The following is a 25,671-nucleotide window of genomic DNA, read 5'->3' on the forward strand; positions in this document are numbered from 1 at the left end:
AAAATAGGAACCTATTTAAATGAACATAAAAATGAGAATTTGACTTGTGTGGATGGTCAACGATACATTGTTATTTCCCTCAAAAGATACATCTTTTACGGATACTTAGTTCCATTATCAACTTAGTTATTCACCTCTACCAGGACCATGACCAACTTAGTTCCATATTCCTCTTGATGTGATGATACATCATTCTGAATACAAACTCAATAACAAAAAAAGAAAGATTAGGGATACTTAAAAAAAAGCAGAGGTATATTTTGAATACAAAAGAAACAATAAAAACAAATGTTAATCTATGGCTTTCATGAATATACTGTTAATAAATTCTGTTTTTGTAGTGCATACTCTTGTTAATCTAGAATGAAATCGAGAACGACTTTATAGCCGTCTTCTTCAATTAACTTCCACCCATCATCACCTTACACCTGGAAATTACAATGAATGACAGAAAGTAAAACAAATATAGCTAATTACAGTGTAATCGTCGATGATATATATTTCTTATGATAAAAAAACAAACATTTAGCTAATTACTTCCAACAAAATGTGTGGAAAAATGGATGTTAATTTAAAAAAATCCAAAGATGATGATGTAAATTATAAACTTCAAATTCCAAATTGACACCTTTAACACTTGTGCAAGTTCAATTTCTAATCTTCACAAATCACACACTACTCCTTTGTTTTCTCTTGGTTTCTTCTTCCTTAAACCTATTGTTCTTGATTATATTTATCGTTGATGTTTTTACAAGCATATCATTAAAGTTGCCCTTCAAATTTACCATCAAAGAAACCACAGTCAAAACCAATTAACCTGAATCATATAAAGTACTAATTATTAAAAGCTTGGGAGTTTTCCTCGAGTGTTCGTCGATCCACATTAATGAATTGAGTTGATTGTTAGGGATCCGAACCACCACATCCAGTGGGGCCATACGATCACTTGCTTCAACTTCTCCCGCCTATTATTATTATATCCAACATAAACATATTCAAATTAATCATTTTTTTTTTACTTTTCAAAGCTGCTTTTTGCATTGCCAAATAAAAAAATAAAATAAAGATAAATAACCTGATTGGCATTAAGAGTCTGAATAACAGACTTTATTTGTTCGGTCATTTGTTCCATTTCTCTCTATATGAATTCAGCCTGCTCCTGAAATTTAGCAAATGAAAACAATAAGAAGCACCTTGTTTGTAATGTGAAAAAGACGTAAATGCCCTCGACTCTAGAAACTTACATTGCATCGCTGGTTGAAGCTGCTTCATGTATGTGACTAAGAATCTGAGACTAACAAACTCCATGAGCAATCATACTCTTATAACTCTCATCCAATAACCTTATGAGTCTAAAGGGATGAATAAAAGAAAAAAAAAAGTTCTAGTCATCATCGTAAACAATTTACTTTGGTTTTAAGATAAAATCAATAAAAAATCTAAGTCTATCCACAAAAATTAAGTGATTATTAAAAATTTGCAAACACTTCTTTTATACAACATTCCAATACAAACAATTTTTTGTTCCAAGATTCATAAATATAAAATGTTCTTTACTTTCTATTTTTCAACTACAAAATCTTTCTCTACTCCTTTGATGTTGGAAATTATAAAAAATATGCTGTTTTTACAAAGTAGAATGCTATAAATAACAGTTTAAGGAAAGTGGAATACTATAAAAGATGTTTTTTTTTTAAATCCACTCAATGTTCGGAGTCCTCGAAAAGATACCATTTTACAAAGTAGAATGCTATAAATGACAGTTTCAAGAAAGTAGAATACTATAAAATAAAATGTTTTTTTTTTTTTTTAATTTTCACGCCTATGTTCGAAATTCTAAAAAATTTTACAAAAAAGAAGGCTATAAATGAAAGTTTCCAGTATGTTTGAATCGATATCAGGGAAATTAGATCTTAGTTTACCATATTTCTCATGTTACATGCCGATTGATCTCTATCTTTAGCTGAAAAATGAATATGAACTTTATAAAAAACAACTCAGCAAGATAAATCCAAATATCCTAAAGCAATTTCTTAAACATCTATCATGAAATAGAAATATATATATATTATAACCTTAAACATTTAATTCATTTAAATATGAACAATATGTAAGATGGTGGTGGTGAATATTTAAAACTAAACATCTCACCTCATATCAAAAGATATATTGCAGAGTAATGTAATCTCCTAATAAAATAAAGCAATACACCCCTGTAAAAGGGTTAGTCCATAAAATGGAAATTTCATCCTCTAGCAGCATGTCTTTCAAATTCCACATTATCAGTCTACGCTAAAAGTAAATCAAATCAAAGATATATAAAAAATCAAATATTTAAATTTTACCACTACAAACACATAAAGTTAACATAGTATATTATCATGTGGCATAAAAGTATATGAGACTTTGGTAGAAAGAAAAAGCTTTTTCAAGCCGCTAAAGAACACGTTCTTCATTTTTTGAAAACTTTGGGAAAAATGACCTCATTTATGCAACAAAATGGCAAAAACACACATATCATCCCTGGAACCAAGAATAAAAGCACAAAGAAAAAATCTATGCATTTTCTTGTTAAACATCTTTTACTCGAAATTTTTAAAATAATAATAATAATAATAATAATAATAATAATAATAACCAAAGCAAGATACTCAGATGAATGGCATCAAATCTGAGAACCAACACTTACAAAAACACCCAGATTGTTCATTCAAGCTATGAAATACGTATTCAGATAGATTGAAGATGAAAGTTCAATTTGTATTCAATAAACCTAATCAAGTTGGAATCGAAGATCGAACATGCAAAGTCAAAAATCGAAGTTGAAATCAGAAATCGAACCCTGTGGCCGGAGGTAGAACGTCGTCGTCGGTGTGTCTGGCCGGATCAAGATGTGGGAGTAACAGCTTAACCTAGATGAGTAAAGTTGCGCAAAGAAGATCGATGTTTACCCGAACGGAAATTGTGGCGCTGGAGGGCATATGGGTGTCCTCTTCACCATTGATGAGGGAGTAATCGCAATTCAACATAAGCCCTAGTATACCTGATTCAGTGGGTGGAGGTTTCATCATTAAGGTCATTGGAAGCAGGAGAAAAAGAGAGAAAGAAAACGATTGATATTGAAGATTAGGGAAAAACGTAACCGAATTAATTTGGAACAGTTTGAATTTTGATTTTGATTTTCCTGAGAAGAAGAAACATCGGAGAAGTATCAGAGGTAAAATGGAGTTTATCGTAATCGTAATCGTAACGTAAGGATAAGGGCAGTGTTGGTATTTCACTTTACAGAGTCGAGTGGGAAAAATTGATTTGAAGGGGCTTAGAGATTGCCGAGTGGCAAGAAATGTTTTATTTATTAGGATAGGAGATATTAGATATTTTTCTCAAATCAGAATCAACAACCAAATCCGAAAAATCCTGATATCCTAACTTTCTCATAATTTTGGATCGAGTATTCAAAGAGAGGATATTTCTAAGACCTAGCTAGGTTGTCATTCATGTGATTATTATATCTCACCGTATCATCAAGCTATAGTGTTTTTGAAAAAGAAAATCATTATTAAAACATGAAAGCAGATCCTAAATATATGTAACGTTTGATTCGAACATGAAGCCAAATCCCAAATGTGTATAACGTTTGATTCAAGCATGAAACCAGATCCAAAATCTATGTAACGTTTGTACAAGTTGAAATTCATATATTGAAAATATTATCGAATCTCCACCATCTTAAAACCAAAATACCCTTCAGCAACTCCTCCGTTAACATTTGGATTGCCCTCCCTCCACCACCGTGTGTGCCACCATGACCCTCCTACTCCTCCCCACTATCTTCCCTTTATTCTTCTTCCTAGCTTACATTAGTTACATATTCTACCAAAAACACCGATTCAAGCTCCCACCGGGCCCACGCCCATGGCCAATCGTCGGAAACCTCTACGACGTCAAACCAGTCAGGTTCCGCTGCTACGCAGAGTGGGCACAGCAATATGGTCCGATCATCTCCGTTTGGTTTGGATCAACTCTAAACGTCGTCATTTCCAACAGTGAGTTAGCAAAAGAAGTACTTAAGGAAAAGGACCAACAAATGGCGGATCGGCACCGGAGCAGATCGGCGGCGAAGTTTAGCAGAGAAGGGCAGGATTTGATTTGGGCGGATTATGGACCACACTATGTGAAGGTTCGGAAAGTATGTACACTTGAATTGTTTTCACGGAAGAGGCTTGAAGCTCTAAGACCAATTAGGGAAGATGAAGTTACGGCTATGGTGGAATCTATTTTCAAGGACTGTACTCATCCTGGTAAGTCTATTCTTTTTTAAAATCATTTTTCGTGGTTTTATGTAAATTTTCGCAAATTGGTAAAAATCTTACATAGTCTTACATAGACTGATAAAAAGTAGGTTTATTACATCTAAATAGTTAACTAGGGAAGTGATGGCTCAATGGGTTTTAATTGGATACCCATGAAGTTAGAGGGAGCAAAAGTGAACCCTTGAAAATATAGGAGCAAAAGTTTTTAATATATGAAGATGGGTTACAAGTGTCAATAACAGAAATAGTTGTGGCCAAACTCATAATCAAGAAAACTTAAATGTTTTTAAGTGATGCCATTTTTAATATATATATATATATATATATATACCAGTGGGCAATAAACCTAGTCGTTTTTTTTTTTGTTTACACTATATATTTTACTACAACATATTTAAGAAAGAAATATAATGATAAAAGAGCATGCCATGGACAAATTCATAAAGAAAAAATTACATATATTAGCAACATACTTTTATTATTTTGAAATCTTGGGTGTTGTTTTTGTTATTTAATCTTTATGAAATCTAATATAGTGGCACCATTCTTTCAAGATGTGTAGTCTCAATTCTGTCTGGTCTTTAACCAAATTTGTAATTGCGGCTTCAGCTTCAAAAGGTGGCATCTCCCTTGTAATTGCATATCCCCCATCATAACCATCAACAGAATCTTCAAGGATGTTATTCCTATAAATTGGTACATTTTTCCAAGCCTCTTGTTTGTACAACTCTTGTGGATTCCACATGCTATCTACTCAGATTGAACATCATCACCTCAAACTTTCTGTTACTGCCGCATTCCATTTCCAATCTCATATATCAAAACCATATAACCATGGAACACATATTCATATACAAATTGATTGTTGAGAAAAAAAAGCTAAAAATAGTAGAGCTACCCTACCCATTGATTTTAATTCACAAGGTTGTTTTGTTTTTTACTTCTTTCCATTGCATGTTTTCTGCTTCTTAAAAATCAACAATCTACAACAATTTGTCCCACATATTACAATTAAACTAATATCCTTTAATGAAGGAAAATATAATTTCATAATTCATACATTAGAATAAATAACTTCTGAAGTCAAATTAATGGAAACTTTTTTTTTAAAGTAAGTAGAAGTAAATGTTGTCGGAAAACCAAGGCTGTTTTCACATTTGTTCTCTTCATTTTACTAAAATCTAATAGTGTTAAGGATGGTGAAATGGGTGGTTACGTAGGAAATGTATGTGGTATGATTTTGACCATATCATGCGACAAATCAAGTAATGTTAGATTATTACTTTTACCAAATCCATGGCCAGAATTTCAGATCCGGTACTATTGACCCGAACATATTATATATTAAAGGATATGGGAAGTTTCACGGGAAACTTTCCATGTTTATAATTTTAACATTATATTTTTATTTTTTCTTAATTTTGTCACTAAAATTTCAACAAACTTTTCCTTTTTATAATTTTGCTTTTTATAATTTTGCCACTTATTTTTAGTTCTTCATATTTTTGCCACTAAACTTTAAAACCTTTTTTCTTTATTCTTTTATAATTTTACCACTTTATTTTTACTTTTTTATAATTTTGCCACTAAAATTTCAACAAACTTTTCCTCTTTATAGTTTTGGTACTTTATTTTTACTAATCTTGCCACTAAAGTTTCAACAAACTTTTCATCTTTATAATTTTGACACTTTATTTTTACTGCTTTATATTTTTGTCACTAAACTTTCACCCGTGCGTTGCACGGGCTTTTTCCTAGTTATAATCAAATAGAATAAGTAATTCCATTGTCATTTTTATTTCACGTGTAGTGAAAAATATCAAAAACTACCTTCATTCCGCCCATGGCAGAACAATCAAAACACAACATCGGGTTTTACTAATCTCATCCATCGGTGATTCGGTTCTGTCCCACGAAGCCTACAACCGTATAAAAAACCCAAATTTTATTGTATTGCAAACAATTACATCCGGTACAGATTGTAAAAAACATGAAAACCTTGATTATCCCTAAAACCCGACATCATCATATACAAATAGTGAAAAAAAAATAGAACATAGTGGTTCTTGCTCACCTGGATATCAATAAGATAGCATACCAATCGCACAACACTGAAACCTGCAAAAAAAAATCCAACTTCAACATAAACAAATTGAATACAAAACAATATTAGTGTTTAAAAATATGTGTGTAATAGTAACACAATCACTTAATGACTTTTATAGACATTATGTATACTAAACTATAGTGAATTTAAACAACTTTATGATACCTAATTACCTATTATGCAACTGAAAAGGAAAGAGGAAGTTATTTTGAAATACCTACCATCCCTAGAAGTTCCTTTGGCAGTTTGGATATGTTATCCAATATACCAAGGATGTTGGCTACAGATGCAAATAAAGGCTCAGTAACCATTTCCATGGCATTTTTGTTCTGGTCTAGGGCTTGGAGTGCTCGCCTCCCCTCTTCTCTCTTCCCGTCTCAACCTCGTCGGATTACTCCGTCTTGTACTCTTTCCGGTTACCGATCTCCATCTCGGTCTTCTCTCTGCCCAATGGAGTATATGCCCTCCATCTCTGGATGTGCTTCAGCCAAATACCCTCTTTGCCACTTTCCTGCTTTGAATCCGGTGGGTTTGAGATTATAAAACGAATAATAAAGAAGAGAAATAGAAATCAGATCTGTAGAAGAGAAAATAACAGGCGACGATATCATCGAGAGAGAACGACGTTGACTGAGAATCGAGGACGGCTCCATACTCCAGTTGACAGAAAATCGAGGAATCGCAACCCGTCAAGTTTGAGTCTTTAATACCGAATGATCTATGTGGATTAGTAGTATTTTAGAAAATAACGTTTGCATATGCCTGAATCGAAAATAAAGAAGAAATTAGGGCTCACTGCCGACTGTAAGGGGTAGGGCCCCTTCTTTGTAGAGGTGGAAGGTTCAGGTTCAACTCTGGGGAGATGATTTAAGAGCATTGAACTCGTCAAAGAGGAAAACAGAAGCGACAGAAAGAGAAGGGGTATGGAGGAGACTCGACTTGGGAGAGGAGAAAGTAAGCGGTGGTGGCAGGATCAAAAGAAGTGGCAGGAACGGCGATGAAGGTATCTAGAAGAAAAAAGAAGTGGTGGGATCTCGATGCAATGGTGGTGGACCGAATGTGACGATAGTAGATTGTAACCCACCGATCAAAAAGAAAAAAAAAATTAAAAATTTTTTTTTGGTCCAATTCAGATCAACTATTGACAAAGGAACTGATAATTAATATATATATATATATATATATATATATATATATATATATATATATATGGGATCTGGATGCAATGGTGGTGGACCGAATGTGACGATAGTAGATTGTAACCCACCGATCAAAAAGAAAAAAAAAATTAAAAAAAAAATTTTGGTCCAATTCAGATCAACTATTGACAAAGGAACTGATAATTAATATATATATATATATATATATATATATATATATATATATATATATATATATGGGATCTGGATGCAATGGTGGTGGACCGAATGTGACGATAGTAGATTGTAACCCACCGATCAAAAAGAAAAAAAAAATTAAAAAATTTTTTTTGGTCCAATTCAGATCAACTATTGACAAAGGAACTGATAATTAATATATATATATATATATATATATATATATATATATATATATATATATATGGGATCTGGATGCAATGGTGGTGGACCGAATGTGACGATAGTAGATTGTAACCCACCGATCAAAAAGAAAAAAAAAATTAAAAAAAAAATTTTGGTCCAATTCAGATCAACTATTGACAAAGGAACTGATAATTAATATATATATATATATATATATATATATATATATATATATATATATATATATATATATATATGGGATCTGGATGCAATGGTGGTGGACCGAATGTGACGATAGTAGATTGTAACCCACCGATCAAAAAGAAAAAAAAAATTAAAAAAAAAATTTTGGTCCAATTCAGATCAACTATTGACAAAGGAACTGATAATTAATATATATATATATATATATATATATATATATATGGGATCTGGATGCAATGGTGGTGGACCGAATGTGACGATAGTAGATTGTAACCCACCGATCAAAAAGAAAAAAAAAATTAAAATTTTTTTTTTGGTCCAATTCAGATCAACTATTGACAAAGGAACTGAAAATTAATATATATATATATATATATATATATATATATATATATATATATATATATATATATCCATTCTTAATAAAAACATCTCCTACATGCCACATGTCTATCTTTTAAAGCAACTTTCTGCCACGTGTAATCGTTATAGAGCTCTTCAGCGTTTTTTTCCCGCCCATCCGTTTTATGCAAAAAGTTTAAAATCAAATTTTAAAGAATTACCAAATTCAAGTCAGTAATTTGAAAGCCAAATCCCTAAATTCTAGGCCAATTTCAAAAGAAAGTTCTACAAACAAATAAGAGTTTCCAACTTTATGTGAGAATCAGCTCCAAAATATCCAATATTTTCGTTCCGATTACCAAGAAAGACAACGATGAAGGTAATCTCACGAAACCAGCTCCAAGGTTGTAGACACCGTTCAATTCTTCAAGCACATCGTCTTAATCCTTTGATTCATCGATCGATTGTTGAACATTCTTCCACAAAAATCTACGATTCCTCAACTTCTTCAAATATTCAAGTAAGATTTTTCTTTTCTCGAGATCTGATATCGATTTTGAGTTTTGTTTGATGTCGATTTCAGGTTTTGTTAACGGAGGAACGAAGCACCTTTATCTGCTATGATTTTATGACTTCAGGCTTGATTTTCATTTATTGCGCCTTTAATTTTAGGATCCGATAGGGTTTTGTTCGATCTCTGCAGTGTGTTCTGATTTTTGGTTTTTTATTTGATGCTTTTGAAGCTATGTTGAAATTATACCTCCATGATTGTTGCTCACTATGGATTCGTACATGTGCTAGGGATTCAACTTCCAAGAATTTGCAAATGGAAGCCACGGGAGAAGCTAATATCAGTAGCTTGTTGGATAAAATCAAACCACCGCTACTCGAAGATGCAGGCCTTGAGGATTGTGCACTTCCTCCGGACTCCATACAAGAAGCGTTCCTGAAGGCGGCCACGCTGTCCGCTCCTATATTTTCCACGACTCCGGTGATGAATCCAAAGGAGATTGCATCAATGATCTATGGCCTAGAAACGAATCTGGAGGTGATAGACTCATCGGATTTACAAACTATCAATTTGATTATTTAAGTTCATAAATGGGCTGAATGCATATATTTCCACTTCTTACATCATCCTAATTTCATTTTACAAAGTATCAATTTTTATGTTTTTTGTTTTAAAATATCAAGATTATGAGAAATTATGGTGTTTAGGAAATTGGCTAAGCGGTAAATGATTTGTGTGATGTGTGGAGTTTAGAAAAATTATGTGTGTGATGTTTGTGTGATGTGTTGTTTGCAAGTAAGTTCCTTAATCACCTTCAGATTTGAAAGGGTTGATGATTGATTTCACAAAACACTCTTTATTTTTGTACAATTATAACTGGACACATGAATCCTTTTTGCACCCACTGATTGGCTTCATGCATTGATCCAATGCAATATAACATATAGGACATATTGATATTGGTTATGACATTTCCATCTCTAATCAGGTAGGTTATGAAATGCCTAAGACATGTCAATTGCAATCATATTTGTTTGATTGCTGCAATGATAGGAGGGCGGCTGCAAGTCGGGACAGATACGACTTCTTATAATCAGATTTAAAGTCTAACCCTCACAATCTGAAGCTAAAGGTGAAATCTTTGACTTAATATCCTCTTTTTGAAATTATTCCTCATTTTGTCGATTTATTTCGAATGAAGCGGCGACATAAGAGGCCATGATGAATATTCAAGCATGTGGTGGTCATGGTTTAACAATGTTGATGTAGTGGTGCAGATACATGGTTGGGATAGTTGCAACAAATCATTTGGTGCACGAATATTATAGGTCATGATCGAATCCTCTTTACATAATTGAAAAGGGGAATAGTCACTCTTGAGATAGTCAAGGAGGTTAATTTTTCCATACCAGCAGGTTGATATTAAATTTTCTATTGATTGACTTCAATATCATTGGTTTTATCTAAACGAAGAATATGATAAAAGTGTCAATATATACATACATTAATCTCAAGTTTTTTTTTAGTGAAACCTTATAATATGGTTAACGTATTTTGTAACTATACTAATATCATTATTTAATAAAGATACGTATGGTATTTTTTATGGTTAATTGTTAAAAAGATACTAATGGTATTTTTGTTTTATGGGTAATTGTTAAACATTAATTATTAATTTAACATATATTTATTTTAGTTTCAAACATGTTAATGATTTATTGATTTTGATGCGGTGCAGAAGCATCAACTTAACACAGGTTTTCGAAGGGTTTTACATTTTTTATTGTTAGAGATTGGTAAGAATATTTTCTTTCTATATCTCTTCCGTCTACAACATGATGATATTAATTTAAAATAACGACAATATAGTTATGGTTAACATATTAAATTTTGTAAAAAACTTAATGATTGCAAATCTATTAATAATGATTACTAATTTTTATAATTTGTATGTTATTTTTACTTTGCGAACCGTGGTTTCCACGGGTTATAACCTAGTATATATATATATATATATATATATATATATATATATATATATATATATATATATATCTCCATTCTTAATAAAAACCTCTCCTACATGCCACATGTCTATCTTTTAAAGCAACTTTCTGCCACGTGTAATCGTTATAGAGCTCTTCAGCGTTTTTTTCCCGCCCATCCGTTTTATGCAAAAAGTTTAAAATCAAATTTTAAAGAATTACCAAATTCAAGTCAGTAATTTGAAAACCAAATCCCTAAATTTTAGGCCAATTTCAAAAGAAAGTTCTACAAACAAATAAGAGTTTCCAACTTTATGTGAGAATCAGCTCCTAAATTACCAATATTTTCGTTCTGATTACCAAGACCGACAACGATGACGGTAATCTCACGAAACCAGCTCCAAGGTTGTAGACACCGTTCAATTCTTCAAGCACATCGTCTTAATCCTTTGATTCATCGATCGATTGTTGAACATTCTTCCACAAAAATCTACGATTCCTCAACTTCTTCAAATATTCAAGTAAGAATTTTCTTTTCTCGAGATCTGATATCGATTTTGAGTTTTGTTTGATGTCGATTTCAGGTTTTGTTAACGGAGGAACGAAGCACCTTTATCTGCTATGATTTTATGACTTCAGGCTTGATTTTCATTTATTGCGCCTTTAATTTTAGGATCCGATAGGGTTTTGTTCGATCTCTGCAGTGTGTTCTGATTTTTGGTTTTTTATTTGATGCTTTTGAAGCTATGTTGAAATTATACCTCCATGATTGTTGCTCACTATGGATTCGTACATGTGCTAGGGATTCAACTTCCAAGAATTTGCAAATGGAAGCCACGGGAGAAGCTAATATAAGTAGCTTGTTGGATAAAATCAAACCACCGCTACTCGAAGATGCAGGCCTTGAGGATTGTGCACTTCCTCCGGACTCCATACAAGAAGCGTTCCTGAAGGCGGCCACGCTGTCCGCTCCTATATTTTCCACGACTCCGGTGATGAATCCAAAGGAGATTGCATCAATGATCTATGGCCTAGAAACGAATCTGGAGGTGATAGACTCATCGGATTTACAAACTATCAATTTGATTATTTAAGTTCATAAATGGGCTGAATGCATATATTTCCACTTCTTACATCATCCTAATTTCATTTTACAAAGTATCAATTTTTATGTTTTTTGTTTTAAAATATCAAGATTATGAGAAATTATGGTGTTTAGGAAATTGGCTAAGCGGTAAATGATTTGTGTGATGTGTGGAGTTTAGAAAAATTATGTGTGTGATGTTTGTGTGATGTGTTGTTTGCAAGTAAGTTCGTTAATCACCTTCAGATTTGAAAGGGTTGATGATTGATTTCACAAAACACTCTTTATTTTTGTACAATTATAACTGGACACATGAATCCTTTTTGCACCCACTGATTGGCTTCATGCATTGATCCAATGCAATATAACATATAGGACATATTGATATTGGTTATGACATTTCCATCTCTAATCAGGTAGGTTATGAAATGCCTAAGACATGTCAATTGCAATCATATTTGTTTGATTGCTGCAATGATAGGAGGGCGGCTGCAAGTCGGGACAGATACGACTTCTTATAATCAGATTTAAAGTCTAACCCTCACAATCTGAAGCTAAAGGTGAAATCTTTGACTTAATATCCTCTTTTTGAAATTATTCCTCATTTTGTCGATTTATTTCGAATGAAGCGGCGACATAAGAGGCCATGATGAATATTCAAGCATGTGGTGGTCATGGTTTAACAATGTTGATGTAGTGGTGCAAATACATGGTTGGGATAGTTGCAACAAATCATTTGGTGCACGAATATTATAGGTCATGACCGAATCCTCTTTACATAATTGAAAAGGGGAATAGTCACTCTTGAGATAGTCAAGGAGGTTAATTTTTCCATACCAGCAGGTTGATATTAAATTTTCTATTGATTGACTTCAATATCATGGGTTTTATCTAAACGAAGAATATGATAAAAATGTCAATATATACATACATTAATCTCAAGTTTTTTTTAGTGAAACCTTATAATATGGTTAACGTATTTTGTAACTATACTAATATCATTATTTAATAAAGATACGTATGGTATTTTTTATGGTTAATTGTTAAAAAGATACTAATGGTATTTTTGTTTTATGGGTAATTGTTAAACATTAATTATTAATTTAACATATATTTATTTTAGTTTCAAACATGTTAATGATTTATTGATTTTGATGCGGTGCAGAAGCATCAACTTAACACAGGTTTTCGAAGGGTTTTACATTTTTTATTGTTAGAGATTGGTAAGAATATTTTCTTTCTATATCTCTTCCGTCTACAACATGATGATATTAATTTAAAATAACGACAATATAGTTATGGTTAACATATTAAATTTTGTAAAAAACTTAATGATTGCAAATCTATTAATAATGATTACTAATTTTTATAATTTGTATGTTATTTTTACTTTGCGAACCGTGGTTTCCACGGGTTATAACCTAGTATATATATATATATATATATATATATATATATATATATATATATATATATATATATATATATATATATATATATCTCCATTCTTAATAAAAACCTCTCCTACATGCCACATGTCTATCTTTTAAAGCAACTTTCTGCCACGTGTAATCGTTATAGAGCTCTTCAGCGTTTTTTTCCCGCCCATCCGTTTTATGCAAAAAGTTTAAAATCTAATTTTAAAGAATTACCAAATTCAAGTCAGTAATTTGAAAACCAAATCCCTAAATTTTAGGCCAATTTCAAAAGAAAGTTCTACAAACAAATAAGAGTTTCCAACTTTATGTGAGAATCAGCTCCTAAATTACCAATATTTTCGTTCTGATTACCAAGACCGACAACGATGACGGTAATCTCACGAAACCAGCTCCAAGGTTGTAGACATCGTTCAATTCTTCAAGCACATCGTCTTAATCCTTTGATTCATCGATCGATTGTTGAACATTCTTCCACAAAAATCTACGATTCCTCAACTTCTTCAAATATTCAAGTAAGAATTTTCTTTTCTCGAGATCTGATATCGATTTTGAGTTTTGTTTGATGTCGATTTCAGGTTTTGTTAACGGAGGAACGAAGCACCTTTATCTGCTATGATTTTATGACTTCAGGCTTGATTTTCATTTATTGCGCCTTTAATTTTAGGATCCGATAGGGTTTTGTTCGATCTCTGCAGTGTGTTCTGATTTTTGGTTTTTTATTTGATGCTTTTGAAGCTATGTTGAAATTATACCTCCATGATTGTTGCTCACTATGGATTCGTACATGTGCTAGGGATTCAACTTCCAAGAATTTGCAAATGGAAGCCACGGGAGAAGCTAATATAAGTAGCTTGTTGGATAAAATCAAAACCACCGCTACTCGAAGATGCAGGTCTTGAGGATTGTGCACTTCCTCCGGACTCCATACAAGAAGCGTTCCTGAAGGCGGCCACGCTGTCCGCTCCTATATTTTCCACGACTCCGGTGATGAATCCAAAGGAGATTGCATCAATGATCTATGGCCTAGAAACGAATCTGGAGGTGATAGACTCATCGGATTTACAAACTATCAATTTGATTATTTAAGTTCATAAATGGGCTGAATGCATATATTTCCACTTCTTACATCATCCTAATTTCATTTTACAAAGTATCAATTTTTATGTTTTTTGTTTTAAAATATCAAGATTATGAGAAATTATGGTGTTTAGGAAATTGGCTAAGCGGTAAATGATTTGTGTGATGTGTGGAGTTTAGAAAAATTATGTGTGTGATGTTTGTGTGATGTGTTGTTTGCAAGTAAGTTCCTTAATCACCTTCAGATTTGAAAGGGTTGATGATTGATTTCACAAAACACTCTTTATTTTTGTACAATTATAACTGGACACATGAATCCTTTTTGCACCCACTGATTGGCTTCATGCATTGATCCAATGCAATATAACATATAGGACATATTGATATTGGTTATGACATTTCCATCTCTAATCAGGTAGGTTATGAAATGCCTAAGACATGTCAATTGCAATCATATTTGTTTGATTGCTGCAATGATAGGAGGGCGGCTGCAAGTCGGGACAGATACGACTTCTTATAATCAGATTTAAAGTCTAACCCTCACAATCTGAAGCTAAAGGTGAAATCTTTGACTTAATATCCTCTTTTTGAAATTATTCCTCATTTTGTCGATTTATTTCGAATGAAGCGGCGACATAAGAGGCCATGATGAATATTCAAGCATGTGGTGGTCATGGTTTAACAATGTTGATGTAGTGGTGCAAATACATGGTTGGGATAGTTGCAACAAATCATTTGGTGCACGAATATTATAGGTCATGACCGAATCCTCTTTACATAATTGAAAAGGGGAATAGTCACTCTTGAGATAGTCAAGGAGGTTAATTTTTCCATACCAGCAGGTTGATATTAAATTTTCTATTGATTGACTTCAATATCATGGGTTTTATCTAAACGAAGAATATGATAAAAGTGTCAATATATACATACATTAATCTCAAGTTTTTTTTAGTGAAACCTTATAATATGGTTAACGTATTTTGTAACTATACTAATATCATTATTTAATAAAGATACGTATGGTATTTTTTATGGTTAATTGTTAAAAAGATACTAATGGTATTTTTGTTTTATGGGTAATTGTTAAACATTAATTATTAATTTAGCATATATTTATTTTAGTTTCAAACATGTTAATGATTTATTGATTTTGATGCGGTGCAGAAGCATCAACTTAACACAGGTTTTCGAAGGGTTTTACATTTTTTATTGTTAGAGATTGGTAAGAATATTTTCTTTCTATATCTCTTCCGTCTACAACATGATGATATTAATTTAAAATAACGACAATATAGTTATGGTTAACATATTAAATTTTGTAAAAAACTTAATGATTGCAAATCTATTAATAATGATTACTAATTTTTATAATTTGTATGTTATTTTTACTTTGCGAACCGTGGTTTCCACGGGTTATAACCTAGTATATATATATATATATATATATATATATATATATATATATATATATATATATATATCTCCATTCTTAATAAAAACCTCTCCTACATGCCACATGTCTATCTTTTAAAGCAACTTTCTGCCACGTGTAATCGTTATAGAGCTCTTCAGCGTTTTTTTCCCGCCCATCCGTTTTATGCAAAAAGTTTAAAATCAAATTTTAAAGAATTACCAAATTCAAGTCAGTAATTTGTAAACCAAATCCCTAAATTTTAGGCCAATTTCAAAAGAAAGTTCTACAAACAAATAAGAGTTTCCAACTTTATTTGAGAATCAGCTCCTAAATTACCAATATTTTCGTTCTGATTACCAAGAACGACAACGATGAAGGGAGTCTCACGAAACCAGCTCCAAGGTTGTAGACACCGTTCAATTCTTCAAGCACATCGTCTTAATCCTTTGATTCATCGATCGATTGTTGAACATTCTTCCACAAAAATCTACGATTCCTCAACTTCTTCAAATATTCAAGTAAGATTTTTCTTTTCTCGAGATCTGATATCGATTTTGAGTTTTGTTTGATGTCGATTTCAGGTTTTGTTAACGGAGGAACGAAGCACCTTTATCTGCTATGATTTTATGACTTCAGGCTTGATTTTCATTTATTGCGCCTTTAATTTTAGGATCCGATAGGGTTTTGTTCGATCTCTGCAGTGTGTTCTGATTTTTGGTTTTTTATTTGATGCTTTTGAAGCTATGTTGAAATTATACCTCCATGATTGTTGCTCACTATGGATTCGTACATGTGCTAGGGATTCAACTTCCAAGAATTTGCAAATGGAAGCCACGGGAGAAGCTAATATCAGTAGCTTGTTGGATAAAATCAAACCACCGCTACTCGAAGATGCAGGTCTTGAGGATTGTGCACTTCCTCCGGACTCCATACAAGAAGCGTTCCTGAAGGCGGCCACGCTGTCCGCTCCTATATTTTCCACGACTCCGGTGATGAATCCAAAGGAGATTGCATCAATGATCTATGGCCTAGAAACGAATCTGGAGGTGATAGACTCATCGGATTTACAAATTTTTTAAACTACAAAATAAACTAAAATCTAAATAAACGAATCTGCAAGCTACTAAAATAAACTAAAATCTAAATAAACTAATTTTTTAAACTACAAAGAGATTTTTTAATATATTTATGACTTTGATATAAATAGTTAACAAATCTAAATCAACTTTTAGTATTATTGTATAAAAAGTAAAAATAAATATGGTACAAATTAACCTATATATTTGAAAAAAACAACAATTTTGGTCGTAAAGTTATGCCTAAACATTGTAATTAGGAATCAAAGAATTTGATATATAAATGAATGGAAATAAACTTCGATTTATTCTATTAAATCAATTAAAATCGTGTCATAAATATTTTTTCTAAGAAATTGACGATGCATTATTAAATAATGTTTTATAAAATTTAGCACAAAAAATATAAGAATATATATATATATATATATATATATATATATATATATATATATATATATAAACAACTTCAACGACTATTATAATAATAAACTTTTATTTATAAATTTTTCAAAAATATCATGTTTGTGTCGTCGAACTTTTTTTTTTAAGTATTTTAACTTTTTTTTTTCAAATTGTTTATCACTAATAAAGTTTGAATAAATATAAATTCAAAAAACAAAAAAAATAGAAATTAAGTATATGTGTTTTTTTAGGCTAGAAGATGTCTGAAGACTCTGGTCCACATCTGCGCCAAGAAGGGGACGCGCATACATTTTTAGGTCTACAATCTTCAAAAAACAAACAGTCTGCGAATGCTAATGTCTGCGTGTGGTGTGCGCCACGCAGACAGAAGAGGCCAGAAAGATCTGCGGACAAAAAACAAACACTACCTAAGTTGTATGTACTGATAAGCGATAAGATATAAAAAAGTGTTGCAAATTACTACAGTTTATCTTGTATTTGGTCCAACTTAAAATAAAGTCAAATTTTGTTTTAATTGAAATTGATGGAATGTTGAATAAGGATGTAATGGTTGTTGATGGGGGCCGTAGTTGGGTGGGCAAAACTCAAACCGCAAATAAAATAAAAAGAAAAAACCAAAATATTGTATCAATCGAAATTGAAATAAAAACGGACGGTAGGTTTTTAGTTTTCCAAAACCCTAAGGTTGCGTTTAGTTACGGAAAAACAGTTTTCATTTTCTGTTTTTCGTTTTTCATTTTCAGTTTTCGTTTTCCGTTTTCGGTTTTCATTGGAAAATTTAGAAAACGCATTTAGTTAAAACTTATTCATTTTTCATTTTCAGTTTTAGAAAATTAGAAAACGTGTTTAGATGTGTATTTTTTTATCGGTTTTCATTTTTAGAAAACGGTAGCGGTGGTAGGGTGGGCGTAGGGACGGTTGTGGTGGTGGGGGCAGCGGCGCGGGGGGGGGGGGGGGAGGGGGGGGGGGGCAGTGGTGGCAGTGGGGTGGCGACGGCGGTGGTGGTGGTGGCGGTGGCAGCTGGGTGGCGGCGGTGGTGGTGATGACAAGCGGTGGTGGTGGTGGTGATGGGGTAGTGGTGGTGGTGATGGTGATGGTGATGGTGATGGTGATGGTGATGGTAGGTCGGTGATTGTGGTAGTGGTGTTGGGTGTATGTGTGTGTGTGTGGGTGTGGGGTGGGGGTGGGTGTGAGTTTGTGGGTGTGTGTGTGTGTGTGTTTGTGGGGGTGGTGGTGGGTGTGGGTGTGTGTGTTTTTGTGGGGGTTGGTGTGTGTGTGTGTGTTTATGGGTGTGTGTGTGTTTGTGGGGGTTGGTGTGTGTGTGTGTGTGCGTGTTTGTGGGGGTGGGGGTGAGCTTGGGAGTGAGTGTAGGTAGGTAGGGGTGTGGTGGGTTGGGGTGTTAAGGTGAGGGTAGGTAGAGGTGGATGGGGTGGGAGTAGGTGTTTATATTTTAGAAAAATTTTGGAATTAGAAAAATGTGGAAAACAATGATTATTGGTTTTCCAAAAATTTGCAACTTCTTTGTAATTTTAGAAAATGGAAAATTTTCATTTTCCGTGAAAAATTTAGAAAAATAGACGAACTAAACGCGTTTTCAAAATTCTCATTTTTCTTGAAATTTTTTTCCGGAAAACGGCCAATTTTTCCGCAACTAAACGCACCCTAACCCATCCACCTCTACCTACCCTCACCTTAACACCCCAACCCACCACACCTCTACCAACCTACACTCACTCCCAATCCCACCCCCACAAACACACACACACACACACACACACCAATCCCCACAAACACACACACACCAATCCCCACAAACACACCCACACCCACATCCACCCTCACCCCCACAAATACACACCCACCCCCACCCACACACCCCCAAACACACACACACACACCAACCCCCACAAACACACGCACACACACCCACCCCCACAAATATGTGGCTGAGGTTGAATCTCAAGATCTCTATTTTTTTAATCTCAAGTGAACCATCCCTTATATATATATATATATATATATATATATATATATATATATATATATATGTGTGTGTGTGTGTGTGTGTGTGTGTGTTTGTGTGTGTGTGTGTGTGTGTGGATCTCGAAGTCGTATCTGGATCGTAGATAAGGAATGGTGCCGTTACCGAGTCTCTAGTGAGATCCCGAGCTGTCGTCATAGGACAAAGTCGTTAGAAATGCCACATGGATTATACTGTGGGAGCAGGCTCCTACGATCAAATTAGGTCGTTGTACGAGATGAGATGGTTTCTCTCAAAGCCGGAGAAAACCATCTTGGCGAGGAGGGGAAGTGTATGAGCATCATGGAGGCTGATTCCTCAGGGTCAGCTCCTCCTCGTGGAGGAGGTGATACTCTATTTATTGGTATAAGTCAAGGTCAATTAGTTTTGGCCTTGGGACAACTCAGTTCATGCGCATCTAGCCAAGGGATAGGCGAGGCCTCCATGTAGTGCTATCAAGCAGCATCTACGTGTAACGCCCGTGTTTCTAGACTAAGCATTAGCATAATGATGTAATAGTTAGGGTCAACTATTGTAACCTACCTTGAAGTAATAAAGAGGAATTACTTGAATAGTATGTGATTTCATGTGCATTATACTTATTTATAAGATATAATAAATTAAGAATTAAAATAAGCGTCAAAAATACAATAACAGATAAACTCAATATCTATAAAGAAAGTTGTAGTGGTCGTGACATGGATTCCGGATATATAAAGAACGCCGAAATCCGAGTTATAATGGAGAAGTTATGACTTGTCGAAGTTTCGCGACAAAACCGGCACGACGTTGTGTGATATAAAAAGTGAGTTTATGATGAAGTACTTTTTAGCCTTAGCGATCTAAACGAAAGTCGTAGTATACGTTAAACCGAGAGCGTGCATAAAAAGAACGCCAAAATCTGACTTCGTATGAGGAAATTTTGATTTTTCTAAGATTTGGCATAACAGTATGCAGCCCGGAATTCGAATATTAGATCGACCAATTTGTAGCCGAAACAACCTAAATGAGAATCGAAGATCTCGTTAATAGGAGCTCAACGATAAAAGATAGACGAAAACGGACGCCGGATGACAACGTTATGAATTTTTAACGGACTTTACATGTCTCGGCCTGTTAAAAATATAATTTGAAAATAAATTCAAAATTAGCCGACGGAGTCCAAATGAAAGTTGTAGATTATGTCGCCACCTACACATGGATATAAAGAACGTCGAAAACGGAGCTCGTATGCGAAAGTTACGAATTTTAGAAGATGGAAGTGGTTATTGCGAGGGTACAGGGTACGCCTTGCGTACATAGCCTGTACGCCCCACAGTCTCGCAATGCATGGCTCCGGAGCTTCCATGTCGCCCCACCCGAAGCTCGCACCTTTCCCTTCTTACGCGGAGCGTCACCTTGTACGCGTAGAGTAGTGAGTACACGCAATGTACTCCGAGGAGTACGCTTAGCGTAACCGAGGTTCTAGCTCCTATAAATACCATGTGAGGGTCTCCATTCTTTTCCACACCAAAGCCATTTCTCTCTCTCTCTCTCTCTCTCACTCACTTATCTCTAAGCCGTCCCAACCTCTAGTATCTTCTAAGTGCTAGAGGAAAGCCCCCGGAGAGCCAGAAGGCTCCGAGAAAAAGCGATTTTCGGCTCGGAAAGTTCTGCCCCCGCAGAGCCCGGTTTCTAGCAAACCTCCCGGTACGTGAGTTATGATTACCCTGCTTTAAATATAGCTTATGTTTAAATTTAGTATCGTTATTATGAACTTATAAACAATATATATTATAAAATATAATATAAACAGATTATTATAATATCTTTTAACTACACGCGGTACGGGGAATCTGGTTTGAAGGGCCGCATAGGGTTGTTGGATTTCAGAAGTGCTATAATGCCAAAATGGTCCTGTCCTCCGATGTTTTATGTCTGACCCGTGTCTGTACATAGTGGTTGAAAAGTATTGTTTAACACTTATAAAATAATAGCGCTCGTAAATAGTCGCGATAAATATTAGACTAAAATCTAGTGGTAATAATAGTAGGTTTCGTCGAAGGAAATTATATTGTTAAGAAGCGAAGCGTTGTCCAAGTTGGAATCACCACTTTAACAAGTGAGTGCATAGTCCCTTTCATCTTACACATAGATATGAAGTATTTAATATGAATTACGTGCTATGTGTGCATATTATCTGTGTTCTTGATATCTATGCTGGATGAATGATTTACACATGTTTTAAATGATTTAAACTGTATATATATGTATTTTATATCTACGTATATGCTGGGTAGAACATGGGTAGATAAAATACTCGATGTGTGATGAAATAAAATAATGAGAGGCCTCGATGTTTACGATGATCCAGTCATCTAGCGGAGTATAGATGACGACCACAGACTATTCTAGACAGTCCAGTGGAAGGTTTACAGACTCGCAACCTGTAGGTGTTTTTGAACTACGTGTTCACCAGGTGTACTCCATCCCCCTCATGGTTTCCTTATTTGACATAAATTGCTGAGGAATCCCCTGAGCAATGTTGTCCATCCAGATGAAAATCCTTAGGCTAGGTCCCTTGAATTAGATGCTTTAGGGACGTAAAGTGAGGATAACGGGAACGGGTAATCGGGTTGAATGAATTGATGAAATTAATAAACTTAATTATTGTGGGTTGAAAACCCTATGTTCTCACCAGGCTCCCAAGCCTGACCCACTCAGTTGCTTGTATACAGAGAGTGGCATGAGAGCACACAAGTGATGGTCTGATCAGAGATCAATGGATTACAGGCCATTAGAATAAATAGATGTTGTAAGGCCTATGTTGTTTCTGTTTATGCTTTTGATCTGTATTGACAATGACATCCCGAGGTTTTTAATATAATGAAAATACATTTCTTCGAAAATGCTTTGATAAATTCTTTATCATATTTTTTGGGAACAAATTCCGCAACATAAAGTATACTCTGATTTTCAAATAAAGCATAAAAAATCGGTCTTTTCTGGCCGCAAAATTGGGGATGTCACAGTTGGTATCAGAGCATTAGTTTAAGTAAACAAGGAATTTGTAGGATTTCTAGACTTAAACTTAGAATGATAAGCGATGATTGTGAGATGAGTGTCTACTATATTTTAGATGTGAGCACTAGCTTATTTTAGTGAAAAATGCCTAAAATGCTTTTATGTGCTAAATGATTTATATTATAGCTATAAAGATGCCTTATATGTTATTATTTGATCGGATCTATGGTCTGTTGCCGCCCGGATCTGGAAACTTTATGTGTTCAGATTTCTAATTGTTCAACTACGATATTAGAACTAGCATATAACGTTTCGGAGTGACAAAGAAGATTTAAACGTCTATCGTAAATAAAGATCTAAATTCTCCTACTTTGGTGTATAGATCGACATGGCGAGAACCCGAAGTGGATTCGGAAATGCAAACGAAAATAGGAATCAGCAGCCTCAACCCCAAGTGATTGAGCGTGCACCAGAAGTAGCAGCTACACTTGAGCCATTCACGATGGCAGGAGTACAAGCCATGATTCGGGCTATGATGACCGAATAGAGGGAAAAGATGAGGCAAATGTTGCTGAATAATAGGGAAGAACCTACGATGCATGTTGAACAACTGGAACTAAATAACAGACAGTCAGAAGAAGGAAATTAAAGTCAGCTACACTTGAGCCAATCACGATGGCAAGAGTACAAGCCATGATTCGGGCTATGATGACCGAATAGAGGGAAAAGATGAGGCAAATGTTGCTGAATAATAGGGAAGAACCTACGATGCATGTTGAACAACCATAACTAAATAACAGACAGTCGGAAGAAGTAAATTACAGTAGAGCCGTTGGTCAAGCCGAACCACCAGTGGTTAGGAGGAATGACCAAGATGAAGGAATCGAGAGGAACGGATGCAAGTATAAAGAATTCACAACTTGAAAGCCATCTACTTTCACTGGGAAGGAGGATCCAATCGGAGTAATGGGTTGGATCTCAGAAATGGAGTTAGCCTTCATAACATGTGGTTGCAAGGGCAAGCTACAAACCACATATGCAATGCGTCAGTTCAGAGGTGGTGTTGTTCGCTGGTGGAACACTCTACCATAAGCCCTAATGAACCACTACAAGTGACTTGGGCAGAGTTCTTGGTACACTTTAAACGTAAGTTCTGCTCAGCCCAAAACCTACTAGAGCTAGAGAACCAATTCCTGAAATTAAAGAAGGGCAGCATGTGCATTGATGAATACACTAATGCCTTCACAAACAAGATGGAGTTTTCTTTGCGCATCGTCCCTGAAGAGTTGACGAAAATCGATAAGTATGCAAAGGGACTTCCATAGAAGTACGTTGTGCCAGTACGCCAGGCACCTACTCTTGAGGCAACTATCTGGGTTGCCAAGTCTGTTGAGGAGATGATAAAGGGAAGAGCCGCCAGCAAGGTTGAAGTTAGCGAAAATAGGAAGTTTGAAGGATCTTCAAGAAGAGCAAATTCTCAAAGTCTGGTTCGAAGAAATTTAGAGGAGGAGGAGTTGAAGCTAAGTGGTGCAAGAAGTGTAAAAAGAAACACTTCGGGAAATGTAGCGAGGAGGTGACTTGCTACAAGTGTGGAAAGACTGGGCATTACGCTAACGAGTGTACATCCAACAAGAGGGTGTGTTATGGATGTAACGAGGAAGGGCACATCTCGAAAGACTGCTCGAAGAAGAAGGAGGCAGCAAGGCCTAGCGTTCCACCAAGGCCGAAGGCGAGAGCTTTCCAGATGACCCTGGAAGCCGCAAAGGATGCAACATATGTCTCTTCAGGTATCTTTATTGTAAATGCATTGCCTGTCAATATATTGTTTGATTCTGGAGCGAGTTACTCCTTTATATCACAAAAATTTGATAGAAGACTAGCATTGCATATAGATAAACTTGATAATGCTCTAGTTGTAGAAGTTGCCAGTGACAAATTCATAACTGTTAGCGGTTATATTAAAAACATCGTCATCGACTTGAACAGAAACAAATTCCACGAGGAGCTGTTACCCATTGAGTTGAATGGTTTTGACATCGTACTGGGAATGGATTGGCTTAGCGCTAACGATGTTGAAATACTATGCAAGAAGAAGATAGTGAGAGTAAATCCACCTGGAAAAGAGTCATTTATGGTGTACGGGGACAAACGTAGAGTAAATTCTGGAATCATTTCCCTAATGAAAGCCAGAAAATGTTTGTCCAAAGGATGCACATCATACTTGGCATTTGTAATCGATGCAAAGAAGGAGAAGAAAGAAATACAAAGAATACAAGTGGTGTGTGACTATACGGAAGTCTTTCCCGAAGATCTTCCTGGATTACCCCTTGATACACAAGTGGAGTTTTGAATATACTTGTTACCAGGATCGACACCCCTAGATATGGATATGTCTACTTAATCAAGCATAAGTCAGAGACTTTTGAGAGGTTTAAAGAGTTTAAACAGGAAGTCGAGAATCAATTGGGCAGGAACATTAAGATGCTTCGATCCGATCGAGGTGGTGAGTATCTTAGTTCAAAGTTCCTCGACTATCTTAGGGAATGTGGGATTGTCTCACAATTGACACCTCCCAGGACACCGCAGTTGAATAGTGTAGCTGAGAGGCGTAATCGAACCTTGTTGGATATGGTTCGTTCCATGATGAGTCGAGCTTCGCTACCAATCTCATTTTGGGGGTATGCCTTAGAGACTGCCGCCCATATCCTTAATCTAGTTCCCACAAAGAAAGTTGCCAAAACTCCTCATGAGATGTGGACTGGTAAAGTACCCAAACTAGACCACATTAAGATTTGGGGTTGCGAGGCTTTCATGAGACGCGAGACTCATGATAAGCTCGAACCTCGAAGTGAGAGGTGTATTTTCATCGGCTACCCACAGAAATCCCTTGGTTACCTCTTCTACAGACCTAGTGAGAATGTGGTCTTTGTAGCTAGGAGGGCTTTCTTTCGAGAGAGAGAGTTCATAAGTCAAGGAGACAGTGGGAGGCAAGTTGACCTTGAAGAAATTCAAGAGTCAAGTGGTGAAGGAACTTCAAACCCTAGCACTCAACTTGAGGAGGAAACTTCTGTTGAGCCAATTGACAAGTCTGTACCTCTGAGGCGTTCCACAAGGGTTAGGAATGCACCTGAGCATTACTATGGATTC

The 25,671-nt window shown here is 35.0% G+C and overlaps 3 long non-coding RNA genes and 1 pseudogene across 8 annotated transcripts; 2 read left to right on the forward strand and 2 right to left on the reverse strand.

Annotated features, from left to right (window-relative positions):
• Window positions 1-545: 545 nt before the first annotated feature.
• On the reverse strand, window positions 546-3,179 carry LOC145117186 (uncharacterized). Its single transcript, XR_013712542.1, has 4 exons — window positions 2,842-3,179; window positions 1,923-1,963; window positions 1,076-1,352; window positions 546-965 (listed from the first exon to the last, which is right to left on the reverse strand). It is a non-coding gene; the product is annotated as an uncharacterized LOC145117186 (long non-coding RNA).
• A 401-nt stretch (window positions 3,180-3,580) lies between these two features.
• Window positions 3,581-25,671, forward strand: part of LOC145114918 (cytochrome P450 98A2-like) — a 47,792-nt pseudogene continuing 25,701 nt past the window's right edge.
• On the reverse strand, window positions 4,755-7,486 carry LOC145114919 (uncharacterized). 5 transcript variants are annotated; one of them, XR_013711339.1, is made up of 5 exons: window positions 7,217-7,484; window positions 6,642-7,138; window positions 6,388-6,431; window positions 6,144-6,232; window positions 4,755-5,102 (listed from the first exon to the last, which is right to left on the reverse strand). It is a non-coding gene; the product is annotated as an uncharacterized LOC145114919 (long non-coding RNA). The 5 variants fall into 5 exon arrangements; XR_013711337.1 differs by having other exon boundaries at window positions 4,755-5,063; window positions 6,642-7,486; XR_013711336.1 differs by having other exon boundaries at window positions 4,755-5,096; window positions 6,642-7,486.
• LOC145114920 (uncharacterized) lies at window positions 8,592-17,993 on the forward strand. Of its 2 annotated transcripts, none has more exons than XR_013711340.1 (13): window positions 8,592-9,009; window positions 9,073-9,537; window positions 9,989-10,415; window positions 10,739-10,796; window positions 11,350-12,034; window positions 12,486-12,912; window positions 13,235-13,292; window positions 13,864-14,549; window positions 15,001-15,427; window positions 15,750-15,807; window positions 16,361-16,517; window positions 16,581-17,045; window positions 17,732-17,993. It is a non-coding gene; the product is annotated as an uncharacterized LOC145114920 (long non-coding RNA). The 2 variants fall into 2 exon arrangements; XR_013711341.1 differs by having other exon boundaries at window positions 9,291-9,537.

Source organism: Lactuca virosa, chromosome 5 (assembly GCF_052849685.1).
Source record: "Lactuca virosa cultivar CGN04683 chromosome 5, Lactuca_virosa_CGN04683_v6, whole genome shotgun sequence".
Classification (NCBI taxonomy): Eukaryota; Viridiplantae; Streptophyta; class Magnoliopsida; order Asterales; family Asteraceae; genus Lactuca; species Lactuca virosa.